This window comes from Lepisma saccharinum, chromosome 3 (genome assembly GCF_977018435.1).
Source record: "Lepisma saccharinum chromosome 3, izLepSacc3.1, whole genome shotgun sequence".
NCBI classification, from domain to species: Eukaryota; Metazoa; Arthropoda; class Insecta; order Zygentoma; family Lepismatidae; genus Lepisma; species Lepisma saccharinum.
The window spans coordinates 122,740,298-122,759,034 of NC_139231.1; the positions used below are offsets into that span (position 1 = coordinate 122,740,298).

Sequence of the window (18,737 nt, forward strand, 5' to 3'; positions counted from 1 at the left end):
ACATGCACTAATTAGCAAGATCTACCACCAAACCGAATTTCACTTCTCTATCATAAGAAGTAACATTTTTCAATATGGCGTCCATTAACTTCCGGTTTTCCACAATCATGTTGATTTGCCATACACGAATTAGCATATGATACCACCAAATAGAATTTCTCTTCTCTATCTTAAGAAGTAACGTTTTTCAATATGGCGTCCATCAACTTCCGGTTTTCCACAATCATGTTGATTTAACATGCACTAATTAGCAAGATCTACCACCAAACCGAATTTCACTTCTCTATCATAAGAAGTAACATTTTTCAATATGGCGTCCATGAACTTCCGGTTTTCCACAATCATGTTGATTTGCCATACACGAATTAGCATATGATACCACCAAATCGAATTTCTCTTCTCTATCTTAAGAAGTAACGTTTTTCAATATGGCGTCCATTAACTTCCGGTTTTCCACAATCATGTTGATTTGCCATACACGAATTAGCATATGATACCACCAAATCGAATTTCTCTTCTCTATCTTAAGAAGTAACGTTTTTCAATATGGCGTCCATCAACTTCCGGTTTTCCACAATCATGTTGATTTGACATGCACTAATTAGCAAGATCTACCACCAAACCGAATTTCACTTCTCTATCATAAGAAGTAACATTTTTCAATATGGCGTCCATTAACTTCCGGTTTTCCACAATCATGTTGATTTGCCATACACGAATTAGCATATGATACCACCAAATCGAATTTCTCTTCTCTATCTTAAGAAGTAACGTTTTTCAATATGGCGTCCATCAACTTCCGGTTTTCCACAATCATGTTGATTTGACATGCACTAATTAGCAAGATCTACCACCAAACCGAATTTCACTTCTCTATCATAAGAAGTAACATTTTTCAATATGGCGTCCATGAACTTCCGGTTTTCCACAATCATGTTGATTTGCCATACACGAATTAGCATATGATACCACCAAATCGAATTTCTCTTCTCTATCTTAAGAAGTAACGTTTTTCAATATGGCGTCCATCAACTTCCGGTTTTCCACAATCATGTTGATTTGACATGCACTAATTAGCAAGATCTACCACCAAACCGAATTTCACTTCTCTATCATAAGAAGTAACATTTTTCAATATGGCGTCCATCAACTTCCGGTTTTCCACAATCATGTTGATTTAACATGCACTAATTAGCAAGATCTACCACCAAATCGAATTTCTCTTCTCTATCATAAGAAGTAACGTTCTTCAATATGGCGTCCATGAACTTGCGGTTTTCCACAATCATGTCAATTTTCCATGCTCTAATTCACATAAGCTACCGTCAAATCAAATTTCACTTCTCTATCATAAGAAGTAACATTTTTCAATATGGCGTCCATTAACTTCCGGTTTTCCACAATCATGTTGATTTGCCATACACGAATTAGCATATGATACCACCAAATCGAATTTCTCTTCTCTATCTTAAGAAGTAACGTTTTTCAATATGGCGTCCATCAACTTCCGGTTTTCCACAATCATGTTGATTTGACATGCACTAATTAGCAAGATCTACCACCAAACCGAATTTCACTTCTCTATCATAAGAAGTAACATTTTTCAATATGGCGTCCATTAACTTCCGGTTTTCCACAATCATGTTGATTTGCCATACACGAATTAGCATATGATACCACCAAATCGAATTTCTCTTCTCTATCTTAAGAAGTAACGTTTTTCAATATGGCGTCCATCAACTTCCGGTTTTCCACAATCATGTTGATTTGACATGCACTAATTAGCAAGATCTACCACCAAACCGAATTTCACTTCTCTATCATAAGAAGTAACATTTTTCAATATGGCGTCCATGAACTTCCGGTTTTCCACAATCATGTTGATTTGCCATACACGAATTAGCATATGATACCACCAAATCGAATTTCTCTTCTCTATCTTAAGAAGTAACGTTTTTCAATATGGCGTCCATCAACTTCCGGTTTTCCACAATCATGTTGATTTGACATGCACTAATTAGCAAGATCTACCACCAAACCGAATTTCACTTCTCTATCATAAGAAGTAACATTTTTCAATATGGCGTCCATGAACTTCCGGTTTTCCACAATCATGTTGATTTGCCATACACGAATTAGCATATGATACCACCAAATCGAATTTCTCTTCTCTATCTTAAGAAGTAACGTTTTTCAATATGGCGTCCATCAACTTCCGGTTTTCCACAATCATGTTGATTTGACATGCACTAATTAGCAAGATCTACCACCAAACCGAATTTCACTTCTCTATCATAAGAAGTAACATTTTTCAATATGGCGTCCATCAACTTCCGGTTTTCCACAATCATGTTGATTTAACATGCACTAATTAGCAAGATCTACCACCAAATCGAATTTCTCTTCTCTATCATAAGAAGTAACGTTCTTCAATATGGCGTCCATGAACTTGCGGTTTTCCACAATCATGTCAATTTTCCATGCTCTAATTCACATAAGCTACCGTCAAACCGAATTTCACTTCTATATCTTAAGAAGTAACATTTTTCAATATGGCGTCAATCAACTTCCGGTTTTCAACAATCATGTTGATTTAACATGCACTAATTAGCAAGATGTACCACCAAACCGAATTTCACTTCTCTATCTTAAGAAGTGACATTTTTCAATATGGCGTCTAATTTCCAGTTTTACCAAAATAATTTTGATTGGCAATGCCAGGTCAACCCGAATTTCAGATCTGTAACATAGATGGTAACATTACTCAATATGGCGTACATTAACTTCCCCTTTTTTCCACATGTATTATTAGTTGGTAATATTCTAATTACATAAACTATCATCATGTCGAACTTTCAATATCTTGCTTGAAAATATTTTTTTTAAATATGTTCACCTTGCACCCAATATTACGTGTATTAGTTATATAAAAGTAACATTATTAATAACAAATCTCAGGATTCCATATTTATTTATATATATATATACAATTTATATTTTATTGCCTACAACCTCAATTAATATTAGTTCTTATCGATTTTTCAAGAATTCAACAATGAAAGTTTTAAAATGAAGAGTTACGTGACATATATTTTCTGATCCATTCAATACCCATTTGATTTGCTGAAAATAGGTTTTGTTACAATTGTACCCGATCCTAAAGTTCAGGTATACCCATCATGAATTTGTACCGGTATGATTGTAAGGAGAGGTACGTACCGTAACGGAACCGGCATTCAGATAAGGAACAAGGTCCATGCTTTCTGGTACGGGTATTTTAACGTTCCACTCTGTGTACCCAAAGCTGTCGTCCCCGAAGCACTCTCGGGTACGAACGGAACGGTATAGCAGAAGCGTTACTGTTCGCCTTACCAAGAGGTTCTGGTATTTTCCTTGGAACGGTCCACAGCACTTGGGCCGGTACGCGGTACCCGGTACGGAAATAACGCGGAACGGTGACAAATACCAATGAATTGCGTTACGTTACAGGTCCCTGATTTACACCCATCTTAATGGCCACCGGTAGCCCTTATTTTCATATTCGAAGAGTATGCATACTCCGTGCCAGGGTTTAACGTCCCTGCCCCATCACTCTTCCTGGAGAAACAACAGCCCGTGCTGCAGTTGACATCTGAAAGGGTTAATATGTAATGTAATGTCCGTTCACCTGCGCCCCTTTCTAGTTGCCCAGCCAGTGAAGAGAAATACCTCCTTTGCTGTGGTTTTCCCTGGCGTAGGAGAGACGAAGGTCGACAAACCATGTCGAGAATGTAAGATTTTAGCTTCGGTAGTAATTGGAGATAAAATTTCTATTTGCGGGGTGCTAGAAACAGAATAGATCGTGAAATAAGTGCTCTGCAAAATCGAATTCCCAGTTTAAAAGTTCAATATTGCTTCAACATCGATATCGAGTCGATATACATGTGTACCTAATAACGAACTGTAGCTGAAAACGTAACATAGACATTTTGCACAAAGGAAATACATTACGGTGCCCCCTACGTTCAAATAGAAGAAAATAAACCCTGGCACTTTAAGTACAATTTTAGTTTCATTCGATTACACCTAGCATGGACGTCCGCAGGATTTTTTTCCAGGGAGGGACAAGCAAGGTATTTTTTTCCAGGGGAAGGGGTAAACGAAGCACATTTATCCCATAGTAGAATTACCTACTAAAACACTTCAGTTTGAAGCTGTCATTTTCCTGCAACGCGCTTACAATAATTAATAAATTACTGTAACTGAAATGAAATTGTATGTGGAAAATAAAATTTTAAGTTGTCAGTCATTTTCGCTGCCCCCCTTGCCCCCCATTCCGGACGGACATGATACCAACAAGTTCTCATCTTGCAATATGGTGAACTCAGCTTTGAGTGGGGAACAGAATTACAAGATGTCTTAATATCATATTAACAAGAGAAAATGTATACAAATCTCCAAAAAGGCTAGCTTAACTATATTAACTAATCGTACGCCAAAGATAGTGGGGATTTTATATAGATTCGTAAGGCAAAGTAAATTTGACACATAAGTACATAAGCGGAGGAAGTGTGATCTCAAAATCAACTAATTATCGTGTCCAAAATCGACTGTAAAGGAATTGTTGATACAATCTAGGTAAAGAAGTTGGAAAGCTTGGAAGCTAGTCGTTACTCCCGAAACCACCAATCAACAAGCGAACTGCTGACGCCATCTAAACTCTGCACCTATCACTAACCCTCTTGCTCACGCTCTATGCTGTTGCTAGGCTCGCTAGCTGGATTCGCGCAGTGAGCTGGAGATGTTCTAAGAATAAAGTGACTGCCGCTTTGACAGCCGGAACTGAATCGACAATTACTGGAATTTGAAACTTTTGCCCTCAGACCGGACGGAAAGCATCCTGTCTCTGAAGAATGCTACTCATTCACTTATCTTCTTCTTCTCATCATTCAACAATATAATCAATCTAGCCGAGCTTGATAATATCGAGGATGACGATCGGTATCGACAATCGCGATGTTCAATATCTATGATGTATGGAGGCCGATATTGAAATATCGAAATACAGCTCTTAGCTGCACATACTTGATCCTCCTAATAATGTAACGGACACGTTTAAGTAACATTTTGTCTGTTGCTGTAAAGAAAAAGTAATTATGCACTTACCGTATCTGGTCGAAGGCCTCTGGTACTTCTGGCAAGAACACACAACGGAAAAATCCTGAAAAAAGGAGAAGAAAATATGTTATGAATTTGGTATGCTGGCAATGTTGGCTCGAACACTACTCAAACCTTATACTTTTGTATCATATGTATGGATTTCCCTTCATTTTTATTTTAAAATTAGATAAACTATTTTTTTATTTGACAAACTACAGTGTAGTTTTTCATGGTGTATTATTTATAATTACCTGTAGGTTATAAGAAGTGTTTTGAAGTAGCAGCTACTTTTATCAAGTATACGAACTAATTTTCAACTTGCAAAGATGTACAATGTGAACTCAGCTGTCAGTGTGGAGCAAAATGACAAGTTGAGACTCATATTCCCTAATTTCAGAGAAAACAGGGATTAATGTATTCTGTGTGTATGTAAACGTGATATGTGTGTGTGTGCGCTTGAGGGGGGGAGAGAGAAGATGAAAAAAAGGAGGGGTTTTGCGTGTAAATATACATGATTGTTGTACCTTCTGCAATTCCCTTCCACTTTGGCTAATCGCGGATCAGGATGAGTGATGTGATGAAATTGATGAAGAGCCAATCACAAAGAACACCCATGCTCAGGCCTGGATTCGAATCCGGTACCCCTGTCGTCGTATCGCGTTGTGCTAACCACTCCGCCACGGAGGTGAGGTATTGTCTCGTATTTTTTACATCCGCAATTTTAACGCGCGTAGGAACTATCAGACTGAAATTCCTGGCCGAGTTTCCTGTTGCGAACAGGATTCGATGATTCAATCTGCATCATCCCGGTGCAGAAATATACGACCTATAAAATAAAATATATAATCCAGCAGATCTTCCATTCCGGCCGTGTTGCATCAACAAACTGCGGCGTGTTCAATCCCTCCTGCCTTCTCGAAGGACCGTTTGAATAACCGAGATATACTATATTTACGTGCCATAAAACGCCCAGCCGAGGAGAAGCGAAACAGACATTTATAAATGGAACTGAAACACGTTGCTCTAAGTTCGGAGGTTTGCGGATGTAATCTTGCGATCGTGATGTATGGTGTTGACAGCAGCCTCAAACTTACACAACAGGTCAGCCTTGGGACTAGTTCGCACCAGAGCGCCAAAGGTGGCAGACAGAATACGCAAAAGTTCTTAAAAGTTTGATAGTCAATCAAGAATATTGTATATGGTGATAATTACAGTATGACTAAAATGTCTACAGTCAAAGTATTTTTCTAATATCTTGTAGGTAAGGGAACACTTTTCTGTGGGTCATAGCCCTCCTCCCCCCGTTTAGCGTCCAAACTAATGAAAATATCTAGAGCTACGGCCAATATGCTCACTCATAAATTATTGTGACCTGTTCACCAATACTGTGAAAGCATTCGTTTGTATCATAAACATTGCATCATGCGCAGTTGCGGCAATTAGGGGGAAATTGCCCCACCCTCCCACTTTTGCACCCGCACTATGCTAAACCTTATCTACCAAGGGAATATAAATTATCCTTGCCATCCCGCCCCCAGTTTTGGCATCTTGCCCCCCAGTTTTAGAACCCAATCGCCGCCACTGATCATGCGTATACAAAAATGAAGCATACCAGCATGTTTCTCTTGAACTTCTATCCTATTTTTGATATGCCGCATGTTTACCTTTCCATTCAAGAAAATGAAGTTGAATCCAAGATGGCAGGCTTCAAAATGGGCGCCATGTTGGTCACATAGCCTATCCGGTTTCTTCCCTTCGCTATATCATATATCGGTATGTTTCATTCGTGCTTCACCATCTGTATTGTTTTAAATGAGCGTTTCCATACTTTTGGACCACCCTGTAATAGAAGCAGGCTTGTATCAAGGGGTCCCCGTGAAGGCGCATACAAAGGGTCGGAGCCCACTTTAAACTATAGGTCCAATCACGATTAGCTTACCTGTGCATAAAGTGAACCTAAAGCAAAACAAGTAACAACAATACAATTTAACTACTTCATTATTAATCGTATTAAGGCAGACAAATGCGGGGGGAAAGGCAGAGAGGAGAATATAATGGAATTTGTAAAGACAGGAGAAGCAAGGGAAATAAGGTACGAAAAACATAAAACTAGAGAAAGATGAAACGTGGAGAAGAGCGGTGGAAAAAGAAAAGAAGGAGGGAAAAAGAGAGATGTCGATTGGCTTTGTTTTACTTTTATTCGACCCTCTTCCACTTTTGGTTCATCGCGACGATGAGGATGAACTGTGATAAGATGAATTTCATGAAAGGGCAACCACAACCACAGGACACAACACAAATTCCACAGAACATACTGCTTTCGAGTCAGAAACCAGAGCCTCGTTAGTCTGTAAGAATGCAGTCCAAGGCGGAAGAGAGGCTGACATGCGAGTGCTTACAAGAAAATTACTCCTTACAACGCCAGGAGGAGAAAATACACAAATGCAATTACCCCGTTTTTTTGGAAATTACGTTTTATATGTAAACAAGTTTTACAATTACTTCACCCAAAATGTAACTATGTTTCTTTAATCTGGAGTATGTATAACAGGTATAATGTGTTCCATACATGAACTGCAACTGATATCGGCGTAAATTTAACACTAAGTTTTATTTATTATTATTAAAAAAAACCATGTTAAAATATGAAAATAAAGCGTGAAGAAAATTCAAGTAATCCTTAATACTTAATGAAATACGTGTCACCAAAGCTTTGCCTCGTGACAAGAATACATATGTATGCATGTGGTTTTTTGTTATCTGAAATTACTTATTTCAAAAGGTTACCAGTTAACAGTTACCGTTACTTATAAACACTAGAAATGCGAAAAAAAAAAACAATAATAAAGGCAGAGAGAAACAGGGGGAGGGGAACACCGCTGACAAAGCAAGCAGGGGCGCCTCCACCAAGATGACAAATAGTCTACATGAGAAATTTTCAAAATTATTTATAGTAGGGAAAGAATAACAAGTAGATTATGAAATAAAAATGAAGGGGGAGGAAGACAGAGACAGAAATGAAAAGAAACAATGATAGAAAAATATAGTGAAAAGAAACAGGAAAATTGATTGATAGAGAAATATAACAAGAAAAAACGGAAAAGTTCAGAGAGAGAGGAGAAAGAGAGAAAGATTGAGAGGAACAATAAAGAAAAAATATAGAGGAAGAATGAAGCAGAGGAAACGGAGAGAGAGAGAAAGAAAGAGAAAGCGTGGGAGACAGATATAAGGGGGTCCAATAAGGAAATAAATCAGGCAAAGCTGGAACAAATTTTATTATTTTTCTAAAAAGGGTTCTTAGCAACATATTAATTTTGCACCCCTGTACCACCCCGGATATGGCCGCCATCTTTGAAAAATGGCGTCAAAAATCAGTTTTTTGCAAATATCTCGATTGGAAAGCACTTTACAGCAAAAGAGGCTATGATGAAAAATAATCTACATAAAATTCTCTACGAACAATGTTCTGTGCATTTTTCTTCTAGGATGCTCCGTTTGGGTGCTAGATGAGAGAGAAACTTTAGGTTATTTTCCCTCCCCGTTTTGCACGCTCAAGGACGCACCTGTTACATGATGTTTTGCAATATATCTCTTCTATAAAACTGGACTTATTACATTTGTTCTTTCTTTAACAATGTCATTTATGGTTCAATTGCTTTCATCATTGCATGGAGTACTTTAGAGAAAATAGTTTAGTGTGTAAAAAGGTAAAGTGCTCCCCTGTGCTTTGCACTATGTCAGTGTAGTGTGTGCGGGAGATAATATGTTTGGTTGGAAAGTCAAGGTATCTCCAAAGGAACATGTTGACTTTGTCCAAAAGGGCTATTTAACAATAAAACGCCAATCTAACCGATGAGTCCCAGTTTCAATACCCGGTGGAGGCACATTTGGTGGTTTGGAGTCCATTTTGACCTGTGGGTCCAGTCTCGATTAGCCTATTCGTGCATAAAGTAGACTTAAAACAATAACTCAAACCACAATAACACGGTCACAAAAGTTTTGGTCTCTGATATGATCAGATATGACGACTGAGCCGTGATGTGCCCCATGAAGAGTTGTGGGGGACGGCAGAGAAGTGACTGACTCAATGCTAACCAAGTAGATTTTTGGCATGCCTACTAGTTCACAGATAAAATAGATGAGGTGCATGTCGATGTACGAAAGTCTCTTATATCAAGGGATAAGCAAAGACTTCCCGTTCTTTTGCCAGTGATTCTCTCTCACCCACCATTCCCTGGTTTTGATGGTATACAGTCAATTACAGGATTAACAGGAAACAAGCAAACCAATCCTTCGGCTGCTCATGATGATGGAATGTCTTCAATGTTGAGTATTTGGCAAATGTCAAGTTTGAACGAAATGAGAGAGATAATCACTGGATCATTCACTTCTGAAGTGAAAATCAGAGATGTAGGCCTATTGTATCCAGTTGATCAGAGTTTTATGTAAAATAATATTTTACTAAAAAATCATAAGACCTATTCAGAGTACAAACTGTCCCATACCCGTTGTAGCTGATGAGGTAGGGATGTGGAAAACCAAAAAGCCTTCTCTTTATGATCCTCTTTGAACCACTCTCTGAAAGTTTCACAGATGGTATTAACAGACAAGGAAGCTGCCCCACCAGAGTTTTGTAGCTGTAGAAAATTGTGCTAAAGTGTTCAGTGATCTGTGAACATTGCAAACATTTACCTGTTCAAAACCTGACACTGTTCTATACTCTGTCCGGGGAATATATGGAGCAAGGCCGCGCATTAGAGTATAGAAGGGGTTAAAGCGAGTGGGCGGCGCGAAGCACTACAAGCTCCTGTAAACGGCTAGTAGCTACAGTAGTTTTTCTCCCACCACGGAATTCTGTTCCGTCTCACGCAGATGTTTGGAGTTGGGGGTGTGGAGTTAGGGCCCCACACTATCTTGAGCACGGTCGAAGGTGGGGGTGATGTGATCAGCACCATGTCCCAGGCCGCCTTTATCCCCAGTTTCCTCCAGGTACCCACTTTATACGACGTTGTGTGGGTGCTGGAGCCGCTTGAACAGGTGGAAAAATCTCTGTTCTCCCCCGCTGGGAATCTAACCCAGGTCTCTCGCATGGTTGTCAGATGCCCTAACGACTCTTTTTTTTTTTTTTTTTTTAAGGAATACTCATATGCGGTAGTATTCCCCCGTCATTCACTATTTTATCAACTTTCACACATATCAGTTTCTACTGATATTCTAGGTTTTCTCATTACGGACATACACACACAAGCATCCATGTCCTAGCCGGGATTCGAACCCGGGATCCCTGGCATTGCAGCCTGCTGTGAAAACCATTCCGCCACGGAGGTCAACAAGACTGAGCTACCGCTGCTCATACATTTAGAATAGGTATTTTAATAAGAAATAAGCCCTGAAGTTGTTGTAAGAAAGTTTCCTTGTCTTTCGCTCTTGCAAAATAGAGTGGAGAAAAATAAGTGAAATTACTCGCTCCTCTAGCACCCTAACGGTGCTTCTTGGAACAAAAATGCACATAACATTTTTTGTAGAGAATTTTATGTAGATTATTTTTCATCATAACCTCTTTTGCTGTAAAGTGCTTTCCAAGCGAGATATTTGCAAAAAAAAAAAAAAAAAACAGATTTTTGGCGCCATTTTTCAAAGATGGCGGCCAAATCCGGGGTGGTACAGGGGTGCAAAATTAATATGTTGTTAAGAATACTGTTAGGAAGATAATAAAATTTGTTCCAGCTTTCCCCGATTTTTTTTCCGTATTGGACCCCAAAATCATCCCTTTTTGACTGGGATGATATATAAAAAGTGGTAGAGATGGAAGTAAGAGAAACCTAAATTGAGAGAGGAGGGTAGTTAGAAACAGAGAAAAAGAGAGAGGCTGAGAAGGATAGAAACCTGGAAAGAACAAAAGAGAAAAGGAGAATGTTAGCATTCACGAAGCGGAGACCACATGAAAATATTTCGTCTCATCCTGGACCCCACTCGAACAAGATTTTGTGTCGATGGACGGTAGAGAAAAACACAGAGAAATAGGCACGGGCGAAACTGTTACAATATTATATTAAGACCTGAGCAATGAGTATGAACATTTCGTTTTGGTTTCAGCGGCCTGAGAAACATTGAAGGTGAAGTTAATGCTAACTTTCCATAAACAATGTGGTTCATTTGACCTAAAGTAGCTATTACTAAACCCGGGTAGTAGACTCCAATTCTGAGTACGATATGGATATGTTTTGGTATTTGTCCCTTGACTTATTTCTTTAGTTCTCCATTTATTGTCTTAATTTACGTAGATGGGACGAAAAACGATGTGAAATAACTAAAATAGAAACAGTCTATAAAGAAACAAAAAAAAAATCATGTTGAACTTGCTTCTTTGCTTGTTTAGGCTAATCACGACAATGATGATGCTTTTGATTAGATAAAAGTGACGGACACTAACAAACGCCGATGCCCAGGCCAGGACTCCAACCTGTGGTCGTCGTGGTGATATCTGCAAATTTACTATTAATTAAATAGTAATGGAGCCCATTAACTAACTGTAGCTACTCCTCGTAAATTACGTCGAAGTGTTTTTTAGTTTGTATATTACTATGTTTAATTAATATAAAATGTGTTTCAGGGTTCGGAAACCACAAATAACAGATATTTGATCCTAAAATTTGGCCCGTGTTAAGTAAAATCCTCTCATCTCAGACTACTTTCGCCAGTTGTAGGTACACTCAAATAGCGTGAAAACACTTGCAAATGATAACGCCATCAAACTCACTCCTAACCTAACAACGTAAAATTATAAACATAAATAAATCTAATACTCCTAACAATAGTTTCACTGGTTTATCAAGTTTATTTTACAATACATTTTAATGTAAAATAATATAAATATTTATTGACTTTTGTCATTAATATTTTGTGTTCATCAAGCGGTAGGCAACGTCCCGGCTATTTTACATGTTCACGTCGTGTTGGGTGCTATATTCAATTGCGAGAAGCCTTCGGGATATACAATGACATGTCCGCAAGCTAAAAACAACAGAAAACGTTCATAAATAACATAATCTTCATAAACCATGCAAAAATGTTCACGTTTTAGTTGGGGTACAGAGGGTCAAGGACAATAGTGACTAACGACTATTAATTAAAGAGTATAGCACAAATCTGTACGTTACCTTGTTGTGAGCAATGGGGTTTCCACCGAACACAGAACTTGCACCTTCTGAAGACGATTACTTTAACTTCATACTCTGTTTCCCGAAAATATGTCGATCGGACTTAAAATACGCACAGCACAGACTTTAAAACTTCCACAAACAGCTACTGTCAAACACACTTCTACACGCTGTTGTTCGATTCGTGTTCCACCACCGCACTGACGAGCACACGCAAGTATCTATCTGCCTACTACTGCAGTCAGCGCAGACACATTAGCCGAGCTAAAACAATGCACCACGTTAGAAACATGCAAAAACAGCGTCGAACATACTTTGCTATCAAGAAAAGCTCAGACAAGGTGAGCCTTCTACGTTACAAGGAACTGACATGCACCGATGGACACTAACGCTCAATCGAGTTGAACTTCGCCGAAAACCAACACGGAAATCGTGTATTTTAATAGCAGTTGCATTTCAACTACGTATTTAACGTAGCTTTTGAACACATGTAGATTAATCAGGATGATGATGAGATTAAATAGATAAAAGAAGAGAGGCAACGGAATAACTATGCCGAGATTCTAACCCAGAGCCCTCGGAGGCGAGATTATGAATCGAACACTCAGTTCGCTCAGCCACCGAGTGGCTTGTGTGACAGTAACCTGTAGAAAATAATGAAATATTGCCGTAATGGGTACACGTAATATTTTCCATCGACAAATTTACTCGAAAATTAAGAGCTTTAAAGTGAATTTATTGGTCTGAAGTTGCGTCGCTAACAAAGCTGTAGCTATTTCTCATGAATCTAGAAAATGTACTTATTGTGTACGTACAGTGGCGGCGATTGGGTCCTAAAACTAGGGGAGCAAGGTGCCAAAACTAGGGGGGGGGGGCAAGACAGTATATTTCCCTTTGTAGATAAGATTTAGCGTAGTGCGGGGGCAAAAGTGGCGAAAATTGGGGGGCAACTGTCCCCTTCGCCCCCCCTAATCGCGCCACTGTGTACGCATTATTTAAGTATGTTATAATTATGTTTTTTTTGCCGTTGAACGACGAGAAAGTACAGCCTTCATTTCACGCAACCTACATCCCCTGTCTTGGCGATTAGCAAAAAGTGGCAGGAAAGCGAAGTAAAATAAACTAAATCAATCAATCAATCAATCAATCAATCAAAAAGCAATGTAGTGTACTTGCTTACCTCACATTTTACAGCCAAGCCTTCGTTGATATTTTCAGTTGCGAATCAAATAATAATAATAAACACCAAAATATGGTGATATCACAAAATGCTATTAGTTTATTTTAACAAAATCCAAGTCAATGACTCATCAGACATTTTTCGCTATAACTCATCAACTAACCTGGAAACTTCCTATAACAACATGCTAGTGTCGCTGGTTTATCGATGTTACCACCAGAGGCGTTACGATCGTCATTAATGTTTTACGTGTTAGTTTAAATTGTAGATGGCACCACTATTCAATGCACATTTCGTGAAAATATTTAATGTTGCTGCGACAATGTTTGTGGGGTAGTTACAAAGGCACTGAAGGGACGGTCAAGCCTCAAGACGGGTCACTGATTGTCAGGGGGAGACATTTATTCATGCTTTGTCGAATGAGTTTTGAAGAAAATTCCAAGCCACGGGAGGATGTCGTCTACGGTTTGAAGCTTTTCTATCCGATTTTGCTAAAATGCAATATTTATCGTTCAAGTCATTTGCAATATCTAGCTCCAGTACGAATCGCACTAAATTTACGGCAGTTATCGGTTCCACAACACTGATGAACCCCCCTTTTCCCCCTCTCTCTTTGCCTCTGTCGACCTCCGTGGCGGAGTGGTTAGCACAGCGCTCTACGAGGCCAGCCAGGAGTCCCTGGTTCGAATCCCGGCCTGGCCATGGGTGTTCTTTTTGAGTGTCCCTTAATCAATTTCATCCTATCATCACTCATCCTTACATTCGCAATTAGCCAAAAGTTGCAGAAAAGCGAAGCAAAATAAACCAAAGCAATCATCTGCCTCTTCAAAACAACGTAATACGTTTCGAAGTTTTCATTCTCGAGTTGTAAGATATTTATGGCGTAACAATCCTTTGATGAACGTATCTTGAATTTGAATTTGAATTAATAGAAATTTTGGGTGCGTCAGCACTTAAGCTATTTTTCACCCGTCACACTATATCAAAACACGTTTCTGAGGATTAAAATATTCTTACCTTGGTTAAAAGCTGAGGCTGTAAAAAGGCACTTGGCACATATAAAGACAAATCACAGGACAACACACACACAGTCCTAGGAAGTTTATACTGGCCGCAGGTCCAGACGCCAGAGCCTCGTTAGTGTGCAAAATGCAGTTAGGGTGTACTACGTGGAAGGTCACCCCTTACACCCCGATGAACGTATCATATGTTCAAAAGATATAACCTGCTTTGAAATTGTCAAAAACTGACCAAAAGGTGGATATGCTTTTATAAAACGTTACTTAGGATGTTTTGAAATGCACATACATTCGTGTTGTCCTTGCCCCAAAATTACTATCAACTCCTCTGTGTGCCATTGCTACTTAGGTCAGTAAACTATGGCACAGCGTGCTACGACGGCAGGGGTTTCGGGTTTGATTCCCGGCAAGGCCGGGGCATGGGTGTACTTTGTGTCTCTTCATCAATTTCATAATATCATCACTCATCCTCATCGCAATTAGCCAAAAGTGGAAGAAAAGCGAAGTAAACTACACAGAATCAATCAGTTAGGTCAGTAAAACATCAGCGCCTAAATTAGACGGCTAGCAATGGCAGATAAAGATAAGCACCACATGTGACTCCAAACACACGCTTACACTTTTGTTGAGTGAAGCTCTTTCTTCCTACAATGTAGCTACTTGTGTAGAACTGAAAACACGCTCATTCTCTTTGTCAACACCTGCAAGCATTACGCAACTATTCGCCCTGCAGTAGAGGATCATAAACGTTGAGTAAGAAGTCCTTTTGACCTTATTCCTAATCACGAACACTGGGAGCTATTCTCTCTGTATCGCTGGTGCATGCGTGTTGTGCGACGTAAGGCCATGTCATCATTCCTCTGATCCAGCCAGCGTCATCATATCGAAAGGGATACAACTTTGTTGAAATGGAACAGAAGACTAAATAACCTCTTGACATACCTTATTCGGTAGGCTATGAGTATAAGGTTGGAGTGTCAGGCGTCAACACTGGACAAATATGGCGTTGTAAGCAAGGATATGTTTATGCACACACATGATGCATGCATCACAGATTAGTATAGGATGCTGTTCAGTGGTGACGTGTGTAGGCGGGGGGGGGGGAGGGTCCATCTGTTCTCCTTCCCGCCCCACTGTTAATTCGGTGCCCGAGAGCGTTATGAGCTGGGCTCGCGATCTCAGCGCCGACGGTCCCAGGTTCAAGTCCTTTTCTGAGTGTCCCTTCATCAATTTCACCTTTTCGTCATTCATCGTCGCGATTGACTTATAAGCAGACAAGCGAAGTAAAATAAGAAAATACATACACTTATTGTCCCTCCCTAACTGACAAGAAGAAATAGCAATTAAATGAATTTCTGCCCTAAGTATACGAATGTTAAAAAGTCATAATTTATTTTGAGATTACTTTATGTTCACATGGACTACTCGGGACTACAGTTTAAAGTGGAATCCGAACCACTGTACAGTCATGGGGATAAATACTTCCCCCATAGAGCCTTCATACCAGTGGTCTTTAGGGAGAAGTATTTCTTTACACGATTGTACACTTCGAAATTGGGACCCTTTGATTACAAGGTGACTGCGCTATCACTACACCATCGGGATGTGCCCCGTAAATATGAACTTTAGGACCCCAATCAGCAAGTGAGCCGTTGACGTCATCTCAACCCAGCACCTTCAGACAACCCTCTCTTTCATGGTTCCAACATGGAAGCAACACTAGCGATCAGGTGGTAATTTTAATCGCGTAGTTGAAAATGCAGAAACAGCAGATTCCGATCTGAGACCAGATTAAACAAGTGACAGATGACAATAGCATGCAAAAGAGATGTCAATCTTTTAAAAGAAAACATTGGGTACAGAAAAGGATGGGGAAATGCATCACTGAGGGGAAAGAAAATGATCCCTCCCTCCCGTGCCCAACTTTCCCGGTGAAAATCTTGCAGTGGGAGACGAAGGTGTTTCACCAGGGTTTTCCAATTGAAGAGTTGAATTTAAGAAGTGTAACTTTTTGGGTACGCATAATTCTCTAGGCGTCCTACACCTACTAATACATCGAAAATACAAAAACACAAAGTCAAATTTACGTACCGGTACAAATATTTGCTCATCCAGGATATAGCCACACATTATTTGCAAACACGTGCAGAAAAATTTGTGCAACACATTAATAAATTCAAGTATTTTGGAAATATAATCTTACGTTCCACATTCTAGCATTACTTTATAGCGTTCATGTACCGCGTGGTTTTGTAAGGTTAAAAGGTAAAGTTCCTCGTGCATGAAGGCACATTTAGGGGATGTTGAGGTAGGGCCCCATTCTCGATCTCTGCCATTTTGGAGGTGAGGCTGGGTGAGCCCCGGAGCCGCTTTTATGCGGGAACAAGGCAGGGAAAATTCCGACCTTAGATCACCCACTCCGGGAATCGAACCCGGGTCTCTCGTGTTGCAGTCAGACGCCCTACCGATTAGACCACCGCGGCTCCCTGCTTGTATGAGGATTGTCTGATTTTGTTATTTAGCTTTGCTTTTCTGCCCCCTTGGCTAATCGTGACTATAAAAATGAGAATATGATTAAGGTGACGGAGAAAGAACACTCGTGCTCAGGCTGGGATTCGAACCAGTGGTCTGGGCTTCGTAGTGGCTTATGCTAATCACTCCGCTACCGAGGTCGACATATGTATGGTATAAGAAACATACATGGTTGCGATTCACACAACATATAACCGTCAATTAAAGCAGACTCGTGTTTAAGACTTTTTACACAAATTAATATCGATAGAAAGTTCGAAAGATGCTATACCCATAAACATTAATTCACGACTCGACGAAGGTGTGTTAGGTTTTAACGAGTTTGAATAGTTGGCAACACTGCAAAGCACAAGTTCCTCGAGCTATACAAAGGTATTCTTTTACCGGGTCATGGCCTTCAGACGTATAATATGCCTGGCTGTATTAAAGAAGCGTGGCTAATCGGATATATTCAGCTGTCGTAAACGGGAAAATAAAGCTGTATTTAACCCTGGCCATATATTACATCGAAAACACAAACCGGTCTACCTATAATCAGATGGATATCTTTTCAATCGGCTCAAGTGCAGGGCAGGAGGATATTTATTATTTAGAGGAGGTCCCAAGCTAAAATATCGCAAAATGTACACTGTGTATGAATAATAATGTAATGTAACTCAACTTCAGGGTAAAAAAAAATACAAATCTAATCCAATTATATTATTTTAGGTTGCATTGAATCCTATTTATTATACAACACAGCACACTACTACCCCCAGGGATCCCGGCATAGGTGTTCTTTGTGAATGTCCATCAATTTCATTACTCATCCTCATCATGGGCGTAACTTGGGGCCTAATTTTGCTATGACAGAATAAAACTTGGGCCTAATTTTAAGGAGGATGAATCAGACTTGAGAGTCTAATTTTGAGGTTCCAGAATCAGACTTGGGGCCTAATTTTGAAGGGGAAGAATCAAATCTGGGGCGAAGAAATTCGAAAAGTTTTACATCTCATAAAAATAGCATCAGGATTATTTGCTAAATAACTGTGACGTTTGGGAAATCAGAAATATTACTCTTTATTTCTTTGCTCCTAAGCTCCCCTTACTTGTAAATGTTAATAAACCTGAAGATTGATGGCCATAACCAGGACCGGATTAAGACGAAATTGGGCCTGATGCTTGAAATCTTCGGTGAACAATAAACACAACGACGTTAGTTACGTCACAGCGCAAAGAATAATAGTAACTGTATAATAAGTAATGCTGTGTCTAGGCTTCCGAAATTGGGGCTCCAAATTTCATTCTAAGATTTATTTTCAGGTTAATATAGCAAAAGAAAAACGTCCAGCTTTCGGAAATTTCTCGTCTGTTTTCATCTGGGCCTATTTCAGGAATGGACCTAATGCTGAACCATCAATAGCACCCACCTTAATCCGGTCCGGGCATAACGAAATTATGTAACACGTAAGAAGACAATGCAAAAAATCATTTGAAAACAAAGAATTCAGTAATGAACGGAAACGAATATGTTTATTTTCTAGAATAACGGAATAAGGTGTTCGAAGATGTTCTTTTAATAGTAAATACTTAATGAAATATTTACAGGCTAGAAGATTGTACGTTGAAATGTCTCCATAAATAGGCCCTTATCAACTCTTCCTATTCTCTTGCAGTATTCTGTAACGGGAATAAACAAGAATTTTCGTTCAATTGTTTTACACTTGT

The 18,737-nt window shown here is 39.4% G+C and overlaps 2 protein-coding genes across 3 annotated transcripts in view; one reads left to right on the forward strand and one right to left on the reverse strand.

Annotated features, from left to right (window-relative positions):
- Positions 1 to 18,737, reverse strand: part of LOC145985382 (methyl farnesoate epoxidase-like) — a 287,065-nt gene that overhangs the window by 250,875 nt on the left and 17,453 nt on the right. The window contains exon 2 of the mRNA XM_083119345.1: positions 5,146 to 5,200. The gene's annotated coding sequence lies outside the window, so the exon portion shown is untranslated. The remainder of the gene's footprint in view (positions 1 to 5,145; positions 5,201 to 18,737) is intronic.
- SP1173 (major facilitator superfamily domain-containing protein SP1173) overlaps positions 1 to 18,737 on the forward strand; it is a 147,991-nt gene that overhangs the window by 103,130 nt on the left and 26,124 nt on the right. The window lies entirely within an intron of this gene.